Here is a 12,569-nt window from a genome sequence, read left to right as displayed (position 1 = left end):
CATCACTTCCATGATGAGATCTGATGTGATGTGATTACCTCCATGATGGGATCTGCTGTGAGTGACCAATTGGTTGGAAGGGAGTTTCCTTGGAGGTGTGGCCTGCATTCAATATAGGTGGACTTTCTGGAAAGGCTCGAGGGCTTTTGCTTGCTCTTGATCCTTCAGCTTGCTCCTGTTTGTCTGATCTCCAGCTAGCAGCCTGCCTGCCATCTTGCCTGCCGATCTTGGGATTTGTTGGTCTTCGCAGCCTGTGAGCCAGAGCCCTGCTGTCTGATCTGCCAATCTTGGGTTTGCCAGCCTCTGTGGCTACATGAATCAGGAGAAGCCTCCAGCCCGACCCACAGACTTGGGACATTCCAGAATCTACAACCACATGAGACATTTCCTTGAAATAAGTCTCTCTCTATATGTATTTATATGCTTTACTGGTTTTGCTCCCCTAGAGAACCCAGCCTAAGACAGCTGCTAACCAATAGGTTGGCTGTTCAAACACACCAAGCAACTCCGTGGAAGAAAGGCTGGTGATCGGCTCCTGTAAAGCTTACAGCCAAGAAAACCCTATGAGGCAGTTTTACTCCATCACATGGGGTCAGTATGAGTTGATATCAACTCAGTGGCACACAACAACACAGTAATGATATACGTCAATGTGTAATTACAAAACATAGCCAGGGCAGGCCACATCCCACTGTCTTGGTTTTGTGACTCTAACCCAGCTGGTTGGGATGGCTGTAGAGAGCTCATGAAATGAAACAGTGCCAGAGATCAACTGGCCTTCCTCAACTGTGCAGGCCACCATCCTATCTAACAGGGATAACGGGGAAGTGGCTGAGATCACTGCACATGATCCCTGGGTGGTGCAAACGGTTAAGCACTCAGCTACTAATTGAAAGGTTGGTGGTTCAAACTCACCCAGAGGTGTCTTAGAAGAGAGACCTGGGGATCTTCTTCCAAAATGTCACAGCCATGAAAATCCTATGGAGCGTAGTTCTACTCTGTTGCATGGGAGCATGTAAGTCAGAATCGACTCCACAGCGCCTAACAACAACAACAAAGACTTTTCTGGACCCGCATTGACAAATTTCAAAAGCAAGATTCAAGAGGCTCAAACTGATTCCAAATGACTTAACTGTATCCCAGAATAAATCCCAACAACAATTTAAAGGGATACAACAAAACCCAGTACACGGTGATGTCAAATTCAGAATTTTTCATTCAACTAAAAATAACCAATTGTGCAAAAAAACAAGAAAATATGACCCACAACCAGGAGAAAGTTCACCATGATGCCTGATCACCATGCCTAGGACTGCCAGACAAACCATTGCACCATCCTCCCCTTCCCACACTCAGAGACAAGAGAAAGTGACATCAGCATCTCATGGGTAAATCCTTCATCTCCACGTGTCATGATTTGGGGACCTACTGTCTCAAATTCCTCACTCATGAAGCAGAGGCAGTAGGTGATAAATGTATGATAATACATTTGGGTTCAATACAATAGACATCTATTTTAAGGGCATGTATGGTTTATCCAATTTCTTCCAAACATTTGGGACTTGAAAAACATCCTCAGATTTTTCCAGTGTCCTACTCCCTCATAATATTTAAGGCTTTCTCTCTTTTGAGGACAATTTAATCCGTATGCTTCTGATTAGCTTTCTCTTAAAAATGTCAGTGTCTTTTTTTTTCCTAAGAGGTATACAATGTCCGAGAAGACTTAAAATATGCTTCGAAAGTAAGGTTTTCTTTATTTTTGTTTTTCCTTTTTAAAACCTGGAAATTCTTCTCTGCCAAGTATAAATTAACTCAGACACTTAGAGGTTTGAGTTCAGGTTGAAACTTTATATCCATGAATTTTGAATAGGTTCTAAACTTGGCACCACCTGTTCAGTATTTGGCCCTTACAGCCATTGGCTAAAGAAAAGGTCTCTTGATTAAATGAATTTTGAGTTCTGAAGAAAATGAAAAAGTCCAACAAGTGCAGCTAATGATAAAACATTGAATGTCATCATGTGGTAAAGGGAAAGATCCAAACTCCTCATAAGTTTTGGATCAACCATGGGTGTTATTTAAGAAGCTCGGGGGCCACTTGCTTTATTCCCAGAAACTGAATACCAGAATTTCAGAGGGCTCGGCTAAGCCTTTTGTCAAATGTTCATGATCATAAAATTCCAGAAAAAGGGGCTGGGAGAAGGCCCATTTGATCAGGTATAGCCTAATGGCTTCCTCTAGTCATTCTTACACTGTCTCAATCACTCTGCTTGGTTTCCTGGAATTCAATGGTGAACTCTATGTAGCTGTGCAAAGGAGAACATACTCTTTTCAGTTTTTTTCTGTAGTCTCAAGCAAAGCATTATGTTTTATGATTGTACCCGAAGAACTCAGAACTCAGAATCCACTCTTCCCAGTAAGTAAGACTTCCTGTATCCAAAACAACAAGGAAGCGGAAAAGTGCTGAGTCAAGCTAAATCCCAAGGGATGCTGTCTTAATTTCCCAATGCTGTAACATCCCTGAGTCCACCGTTCCTGCAGCTTTAATGCCCTTGATCATGCGTGGTAAGAATAGAAATCAAACCTAGAGATGTGAAAATGGACAAAGCATTTTCTACTTCAGAAACAAAACAGAGCAAGCTTTCTTCTAAGAATCTACGATAGTCTGTCCATTCACTGCTTAATGATAGAAACCCAGCCCCTCTCATCAAACACCCCTCACACGTTGCTCATTCCTCACCTATGATTAAATCACATCTGTTACTCGCCCCATCTTCGAAGGTCCCACGTGTTTCATTGCTCCAAACGTTTGCTCCTGCCTCTCCTCATAACCTGGGATACTTACCCCTAACTCTGCCTGTTTAATTCCTACTCATCCTTCAAAACCTCACTTACATGCTACGTTCTTTACTCCCAGTCCCACGCGTCCGTGGTTAGAAGTCATCACTTCCTATTCTCCTCGGATACCACTGTGTTTAATACCAGTATTAGTATTACCATCTCTAATACCATTGTGTTTAATGCTATAATTAGTACTACCCTGTCCAGTACCATTATGTTTAATATTATTATAGTTCTACCTCTCCAATACCATCGTGTTTAATACTATTATTAGTACTACTTATAGTCTGTTTGTGGCATTGATAAAGAATATTGAATATTTCATGGATTGCCAGAAGAACAAACAAATCAGTCTCAGAAGAAATACAACTATAATGCTCCTTAGAAGCAAGCTGAGAGACTTCAGCTTGCTTACTTTGAACATATCATCCGGAAAGACCAATCTCTAGAAAAGGACATCATGTTTGGTAAAGTGGAGGGTCGGTGAAAAGGAGGGAAACTCTCCATGAGATGGATCGACACAATAGCCACAATGGACTCAGACACACGAACGATCATGAAAATGGCACAGGACCAGGCAACATTTTATTCTGTTATACTCAAGGTCACCATAAGTCAGAGCCAACTGGACAGCAGCTAATGACAACAAAAAACAAACAAACCCATTGCCATCGAATTGATTCCGACTCATAGCAGCCCTATAGGACGAACAGAGAAGAACTACCCCATAGGGTTTCCAAGGAGGGGCTGGTGGATTTGAACTACAGATCTTTTGGTTAGCAGCCCAGCTCTTAACCACTGCATCACCAGGGCTCCAAAAACAATAACAGTGTAATTAATACTACCGCTAGGACTTTGCAGGTCTACCTACTCCAGTAAAACATGAATTGCTTGAATTGCTTGAATCTATTATTCATCAAAAAATCTTCAGTGACTATTATTTAAAATATTTTAATAAGTATTTATTTCACTGAATTAATACCCAATAGGCATAAGCCATGTACTGAATTCTATCCCATAGTATAATGAAAAATATGACTCCTGACCACAAGCAGTTACATTCCAAAGTACCTCACACAAACATAGCCATACAAAAACACATTTATGTGCTTTATTATCTAGGACAAGGTTGACAAATGCTTTTCTGTGGAGGGTCAGATGGTAAATATTTTAGACTTCGCAGACCACAAATGGGCTCTGTCACATATTCATCTTTGTTTTCCTTTACAAGCCTTTAAAAATGTAAAAACCATTCTTAGCTTGCAGGTCCTACAAAAACAAGTGAAGAGCCAGATTTGGCCTGGGGCAGCAGTTTGCTGCTTCAGACCTAAGACAGCATTGACCAGTAGAACTTTGTGTGATGATGGAAATGCTTTCCACACTGTTCAATATGGTAGCAACTAGCCACACGTGGCTATTGAGTACATGAAATGTGGCTAGTCTGAGAACTAAATTTTTTATTTTAATTAATTTTATTTTAAATAGCCATACGTGGCTAGCTTCTTGGCTACATAAACAGATTATTTAAAGATTATTCAACTACCAAGTCCCTGGAGTTAGCATGAATAGATGTTTTTCTTTTGAAACCAGACATCAGCAAATAGAAAATATAACAGTGGTGACAGACCTCTTTATTCAGTAGAATACAAGAGACCAGAAAATCCCCATGTTGCCTAAGCAATACAAAAAAAAATTCTTTTCTATTTGTGCACGTTCAGAGCAAGGGAAAGATTTTCAGAGCTGGTGACTTCATAAAGTTGTTTGAACTGGTGGTCTTCAGGAAAGCAAGATTAACCCTTGCCATCTACAAGGAGTCTGCAGCCTGATACACTTGAAAACAACAACTTCATTTTACCTGCTGAGGAATCTGTTGTCAATTCTTTCAAGGCCTTCAAATGTCTCTGATGCGTCTTCACCTCTCCTAAGAATAGACTGTCGTCAAAATAGGGTTTAGTCCCTGTAAGAGGATACTGGTGCTTCAATGGTAGAATTCTTGCCTTACTGCTGGAGACCTGGGTTCGATTCCAAACAATGCACCTCAAGCACAGCCACCACCCGTCTGTCAATAGAAGCTTGTATGTTGCTGTGATGCTGAACAGGTTTCAGTGGCGTTTCCAGACTAAGATGGACTAGGAATAAAGGCCTGGAGATCTACTTTCAAAAAAATCAGTCCATGAAAACCCTGTGGATCACAAGAGTCAGATCCACAACCCATCATTGGGATGGCGCAGGACTGGGCAACGTTTGTTCTCTTGTGCACGGGGTCACCATGAGTTGGGGGTCAAGTCAAGGGCAGCTAACAACAACAACTAGTCTCTTTAATGATGCCGCAGCCCCAAGTGACCAGTGCTGGTCCGTGGATTTTTCCCTCTTAGTTGACGTCATTTGCTACTGTGTGAGTATAATGCCGGACCATGTGGTGATAAGCTGAACAAGGGGTAGGGGAGGCGGGAAACATGAAGACATTAACAGATGGTGAGAAAGCAGTGGATGAGAGGATGCAGGGGTCTTCGTGGTTAGAGAATTATGGCAGAGGGAAATTAGGGCAGGTCAGCTGGAAGAATAGGAGGTACTGCATGGAGTGGGTGTGCTTTTGAAACTGGGGCTTTGGAATTGGAATGGCTACTGGTGATGACAGTGTCCACAACGAAACTTGGCTTCCGTGGAGTGGAAAATAATATGCTGTTGGACATAAGGAAGTCAGGGAATGAGAGGTCAGGTGTTGGATGGGTCAACTACTGCAGGGGTTGAAGTCACCAAAAATGAGGATAGAATTAGGGCCAGGAGCCAAAGTCTTCAGGGAATTAAGGATGGGGTGAGGTGACATGAGCCAGAGATAAATAAATGACAGCAACAACAAGGGGTAGTAGGTGGTATAGCCAGGTGACATCATATTACCTGCAGTCAGCTCCGTTTATATGCATAGCTACCTCCTGGGCAAAAGTGGATGGCAGAACATAGGATCCTTTTGTGCTCACATCTTTGCCAGTTGATAGACTCTGCCCTAACCTGGCTCTTTCTGAGGAGAGCCAATTCCCCTTGTTGCTGTTAGTTGCCATAGAGTCAGCGCCGACTCATCCCAACTTTATGTATAACAGAACGAAATGCTGCCTGGTCCTGTGCCATCCATGCAATCATTGCTATGTTTGAGCCCATTGTTGTAGCTGCTATGTCAGTCCATCTTATTGAGGGTCTCCCTCCTTTTCACTAACCCTATACTTAGCCAAAAATGATGTCTTTCTCCAGTAATTGGTCCCGTCTGACGACATGTCCGAAGTAAGTGAGATAAAGTATCACCATCTTCACTTCTAAGGAGCACTCTGGCTGTACTTCCTCCAGGATAGATTTGTTCCTTCTTCTGGCAGTCCATGGTATATTCGATATTCTTTGCCAACACCACAATTCGAATGTGTCAATTCTTCTTCAGTCTTCCTTATTCATTGTCCAGCTTTCACATGCATATGAGGCGATTGAAAATACCATGGTTTGGGTAGGCAAACCTGAGTCATCAAAGTGACATCTTTGCTTTTTAAGAATTTTAAAGAGGTCTTTTGGTGCAGAGTTGCCCAATACAACACATCGTTTTTATTCCACTTGTAGCCCTCAAGCACAAAAGGGCCAATCAGAACCTCCCCTTTTTATACAACATAACCATCTGCTCAGTTCACAAAAGGTACCCTTCTAAGAGTCCTCTGGGGTTGGGGACTTATAGCCCTCTTGTAATGACTCAAATATGATTTATACACACCTGACTTTTAACATAACTTTGTAGCACATTTCATTGTAGATCAGAGAATAAAGACAAATTTAATCTCCAGTAAAATATCTCTATGCATAATGATTCCAAGGATGCTTATCTCCTTTGATTCCCATAAGACCTTCTTGATGTAGGCAAGACTGTGGGGTAAACCATTAACCCATTGCTGCTGAGTCAATTCTAACTCATAGCGACCCGATAGGACCGAGTAGAATTGCCCTATAGCGTTTCCAAGGCTGTAAATTTTTACGGAAGCGAGACTTCCACATTTTTCTTCCACAGAGCAGCTGGTGGGTTTGAATCACCAAACTTTCAGTTGGCAGCCAAGCGCTTTAACTACTGTGCCACCAGGGTATCCTGGCCATTTTTCACGTGAGGAACCAGAAGCTTAGAGTCGTAAGTCTCAGAGCTGGGATTTGAAGTAAGGAAAGTCCCTTGTCCAGCCAATGCCGCTTGCTACTCTCTGTAGTGTCAGAGTGCAAGAAGGGAAGGTGACCTTGAAGGGAAACAATGACTATGGCTGCACTGGGCCATGGGGAGGGGAGACCCTGAAAGATTAATTGACCAAATGCGGAGCAATGAAAGGATGGGGGTAACCGGTATGATCGTCTGAGATGTGTGTTAGTGTTTCCATCCTACCATTGTTAGGCAAGAGGGAAGTATTCCAAGACTAAGAGTGGGAAATTGATACAAGCTATGCCAGATTTTAGTAAGTTTGCTCACTCAGAAGGTACTGCCCCTTGCCCCCAGGCAGAGGTGGCAGCCCTAGTGTGAGGATGGAAGGGGCGTCCCGTAGCGCTTGCCAATTCCCTCTTTTATGGAGTCACCGTTTCTTTTGTCTTCTGCTCTTTCTTTCTCATTGGAGTTGTACTTTCTCATTACTTGGTTTTATCCTCTGGTTTTATCTCATGACAAATAAGTGAATTTCTGCCTTCACAGAATATGTGCAGCCCAGGAGACCCAGACAAGTAATCTCATATCTCCAAAGAAGAGGATAGTGAAGGACTTGTGAATTCAGGATCCCCCACACCCACCTTTGTTTTCAGAAAGTTTAAGTTAATCGCTCATGAGTGCAGAAGTTGCTAACTCTTCCTAGATGTCAGATTACTAATTTATTCACTGGGGATTAACGTTCTTTTCACACTACACAGTCCATTGCACCATAGACGTATACGTCTCTAACATTAAATATTCATGAATCTACGTTATATTCCATAACTTCATGGGTTACAAGTCCCTTGGTGGTGCAACAGTTAGCATACTCAGCTGCTAACCAAAAGATTTGTGGTTTTAACCCAACCAGAGGCACCTCTGGAGAAAGGCCTCGCGATCTACTACTTCAAATAATCAGCCATTGAAAACCTTATGGAGCACAGTTCTATTCTGACACAGGAGGGGTTGCCATGAGCTGGAATTGACTCGATGGCCACTGGTTTGGTTTTTTTTGTTTTTTCATTGTTGGCTACAGCCAACTGCTGATTGCTTTGACAGAAGTTGATTACGGTATAGAGTGCCTGGCACTTAGTACCATCTTCATTCTTATTGTTGGAAATGAATGCTTGGAAACAGATTCCTAGACAGTGATCATCTTTCTCTAAGCGCGGTGTGGGCCTGCCATCTGAGCTACGCTGGAGTGTTGATTCAAAACTGTGACATTTACTGCCCGACTCCTGAACTCACCAAAGTGTTTTCAATGGAACTTTCAAGGAACCTAAAGGAGAAAAAGGGACTATCCCTTTCCAGCCAAGAAACCTTCCCATTAATATTCCCCTTATAACTTAGTATGTGTTGAGGAATTTCTCATCTTACATAGTTACAAAGAAACCTGGAGACCAGCTGACCACCCAGGATGGGCCAAGCCCAATATGGAGTTTCGGAGCAAATGGTACCTCCAGGCCATCTGGAAAAAAAGGAAGAAAATGATACCTTTTAGACTTATTGAATGATAATAATAATAATAGGAAGTTAAAGTGGTCATAGAAGTGTGAGGGCATAGTCAAGTTCAAGTAAACCTCAAAAATGTGTGGGTGGAAATCTGGTGAGATGCATTAGACAAGCAGTCAAATTCTTCTTAACCCACGTCCTGCAGGAGGAATCCTAATTATAAAACAACCCATCTACTGTGCCTCTCTGCCTAAAAATGACACATATCTACTTATTCCACCCAGCTTTGCCTTTCCTTCTATTTAATCTCTAAAGTTGCAACTTCAGTAAGAGTCAGGGCTTTGTATGAGCTTGTGGGGCTTCCTCTGTTTGACAAATGTCAACAGTGTCACTTAGGGAAGTTTGCACTCATTCATTCATTCATTTTTGGTGAAAATATACACAACAAAACATACACCACTTCAACAATTTCCACATGTACAATTCAGTGACATTGGTTACATTCTTCAAGTTGTGCCATCTTTCTGGACAACATTTTCCAAACTCTTTCACCATCGTTAACACAAACTCACTGCCCTCCAAGCTTCTCTTCTATCCTTTCGAGTTACTGTTGTCAATTTGATCACATATAGATAATTCTTTTAAAGAATATAACGCTTAATGCAGACATTCTTTTCTAATGAGGCTAAACTATTAATTGTGTTCAAACATGACTTCAGAGCATAGTTTCAGTTTAAGGTTTAAAGATTTTAGGGAAGTTATTTTTAATCGATGTGTTATTTTCAAACTTTATTGTGTTGAATGATTTATTGTCACTAGGAATTATGGAGGCTGTAGGTAAGACTTTCGGGGAATTTTCCATTCAGCCAAGATAGCGCCCATGGGCACCAGGGTGTCAGAAAGAGTGCATTACAAAGTGGCTTTGTGACTGAGCCAATGCCACATGTCTCATTTCTGATACTCACATCTAGCTAAGGCAAATCAAATTGAAGACAAAATATTCTCCTCGCGTTGTGGATTGAAGTGTGTCCCCCAAAATATGTGTTGAAGTCCTAAACCCATCAATATTTGGAAATAGGGGCTTTATTTTATTATGTTAATGAGGTCATACCAAAGTAGGGTGGGTCTTCAAAACCCATTGCCCTCAAGTCAATTCCGACTCACAGCGACCCTATAGGGCAGAGTAGAACTGCCCGGTATGGTTTCCAAGGAGCAGCTGGTGGATTCAAACTGCCAACCATTTGGTTAGCAGCCATAGCTCTTAACCACTGCACCACGAGCCACTTCAGAGAGGTGTGTTATAAAAAAAGAGCAATAGACACCGAGACACACATAGACATAGGAGGAAGACAGATGCCAAGGAATACCAAGGAAAACCAGGGCTACCGACAAGGAAGGACACTCCCCTAGAGCCACGCATTCAGAATTTTAGCCTCCTGAACTCGGAGAAAATAAATTTCTGTTCTTTAAAGCCACTCACCTGTGGTATTTTTTGTTACGGCGGCACTAGGTAGCGAAGTCACTTAGCTTTTTCCCCTTCTTTTCATACTCTTAGTGTACCAAGATAACGACACCGAGGACTGGCACTGTTCTTTACAAATTGATCATTGGCAGTTGAATGTGAAAGGGGGGAAAAAGGTGATTCATTTCACCACCATTTAAGGATGGAGGAAAAAATAATCCCATCTATCCATTTATTTCTTTCTTCAAAAATGGAAAACTTGTGAAATTCCGAATTGCATTAATATTAGACAAGAGTTTCTCAACACAGGGCCTCAGGATCCTTGGAAATATGTGAAAAGAGAGAGAGAATTCAGAGGGCCTGTGAGTCTGAATGAGAAAAAAAAAAAATTCCATGTTTATTTTCACTAACCTCTAACTAAAATTTAGCATTTCCTTCAACTAGGAAAGTAGACCACAAACCATAGTAGACTTAGCAGAACCTGTGACAGATATTTTCATATCACATTTGTTGCAGATATTTCAAAATATCATTTTGCTTGAAACTACTTCAAAAATACAGTAATTATTAAGCCCACTCTTAGATTTGGTTATTTACGGCATTAATAAAGAAGCACACATATTTCTATGTCAAATATTCTTTTTAATATTTTTATATCTGTGTTTCGATATAATTAGCTTCCTTTGTAATTCAACATGGACTCAAAAATATTCTGAGAATGTGCTCATCTATATTGCCCAAGGAGCTCCGCTGGTGTAGTGGTTAATGCTACAGCTGCTACCCAAAATGTCGGCAGTTCGGATCCACCAGTCGCTCCTTGGAAACCGTATGGAGCAGTTCTACTCTGTCCTACAGGGTCGCTATGAGTCGGAATCAACTGGACAGCAACAGGTTTATATTATCCAAATGGATACATAGAGTATTAAAAAAAAAAAACCCTCCAATTTCTTACCAGTTTTCATAATACTTTTTTTTTTAACTTTAGAGAAATATTTTAGGAAATACTGTTTCTTCCACTGCCACTATTGTATCCTTACACGTGCCCTTCTCTCCCCACAGAACACTTACTTCACCAGGGTTTAACTCTTCACTCTGTTCTCCAGTTCTGTTTGTCCAAGTTGCTAAGCTGTAGGTCCATATTAAAATTTAGATGAATTTTATGCCTAGATGGACAAGGTATTTTCAGGATGTGATAACTACCTCCATATTTTGGAATATATTGCTGTCATTGGGTGCCATCGAGTCCATTTCAACTCTTAGCGACCCCAGGTGTCAGACTAGACCTGTCCCATCGGGTTTCCTAGGCGGTAATCTTTATGGGAGCATATCTCCAGGTCTTCTCCAGTGGAGCCACTGAGTGGGTTCAAACAGCCAAATTTCAGTTAGCAGCCAAGCGCTTAATCACTGCACCACTGCAACTCCTTATTTTTTCAATATGGGGGTACTTATCATGTATTTTCCTCAGCTTTGAGCTTTAGCCCATTTTCTTGAGGTATCAGGAGACAGCCCAATCCAAGACTTTGGACAACATTCACTGATGTCTGTCTTCACTAGCATTGCTAATTGTCTATGTAAGTCAGAATGCTCATAGCCCACAGGGCACTGGGTGTGAAGTGGTTGACCAGTGGTACTCCAAGGCACGCTCTGTGGGGAGAATTTACTGATGTTGCACAGGAGGGACATGGCTTCCATAGTTCTGCCCAATGGTGGAAGCCATTTTTCCTGCCCAGTCCATCCGAGAAGTAGTTGCTCCACCTAAAAGGACCAGAAGAGCACCCCCTTCCTTTGAAGCAACCAGAGCAGAATACGAAGGAGGGAAACATTGACAGTCCAGGACAAGACCACCACCGTTGAGGAGAAGTCTGCTATGGCACCCCATGTGGGCAGCCTTTCCCAGGGTAAAGGCAATTAGTGCCAGATTGCAGTCAAGCTGGAGGAAGGAAGGAAGAGAGGGAGGAAAGGAGGGAAAGCAGGGAGGGAGAGGGGAAGGAAGGAGGGAGGAAGGAGGTTAATCTCATCTGATGAGGATAGAAGGGATAATGATTTTACTGGGGAGGGCAGTTTAGCAGACAAAGATTAGTAGTCTCTTCAGAGGGGGGTAAGAGGGCTGATTCTGTTGGCAGAACTGAACTTTGAACACAATTAAAGGCAAATATCACTGCATGTGGCAAACACACAACAGTGGTTACCAGTGAGGAGGCAGCTTGGATGAGCAGCCAGAGCCTGAGCTCTAAAATCAGATAGGCCTGGATTCAGATTCCAGCTACACCCCTGTCAAGCTGTGAAGCCTTGTCACTAAATTCAGAAAGTTGATTTCCTCTTGAAAATTGAAATAAAACGACTGTGCTGGATCTCATGATTGCTGAGGGCCCTTCAAGTGCTAACAATCCAAGATGATTCTCACCTGGTGAATTTAAACAACTACTATTTACAAGTCAACCAAATAATTTCTGGGTGTTCAGCTGGGGAAGACAGCAAAAGGAACAAAATCTTTTTTTTTTTTTTTTTGTTGTACTTCAGGTGAAGGTTTACAGAACAAATAGTTTCTCATGAAACAGTAGCACACATGTTGTTTTATGACATTGGTTAACAACCCCACAACATGTCAACCCTCTAACTTCTCAACCT

The sequence above is a fragment of the Trichechus manatus genome, unplaced genomic scaffold (genome assembly GCF_000243295.1).
Source record: "Trichechus manatus latirostris isolate Lorelei unplaced genomic scaffold, TriManLat1.0 scaffold00025, whole genome shotgun sequence".
NCBI lineage: Eukaryota > Metazoa > Chordata > Mammalia > Sirenia > Trichechidae > Trichechus > Trichechus manatus.
The sequence above is the reverse complement of the archived record's forward strand: the minus strand, read 5'-3'. Positions refer to the sequence as shown.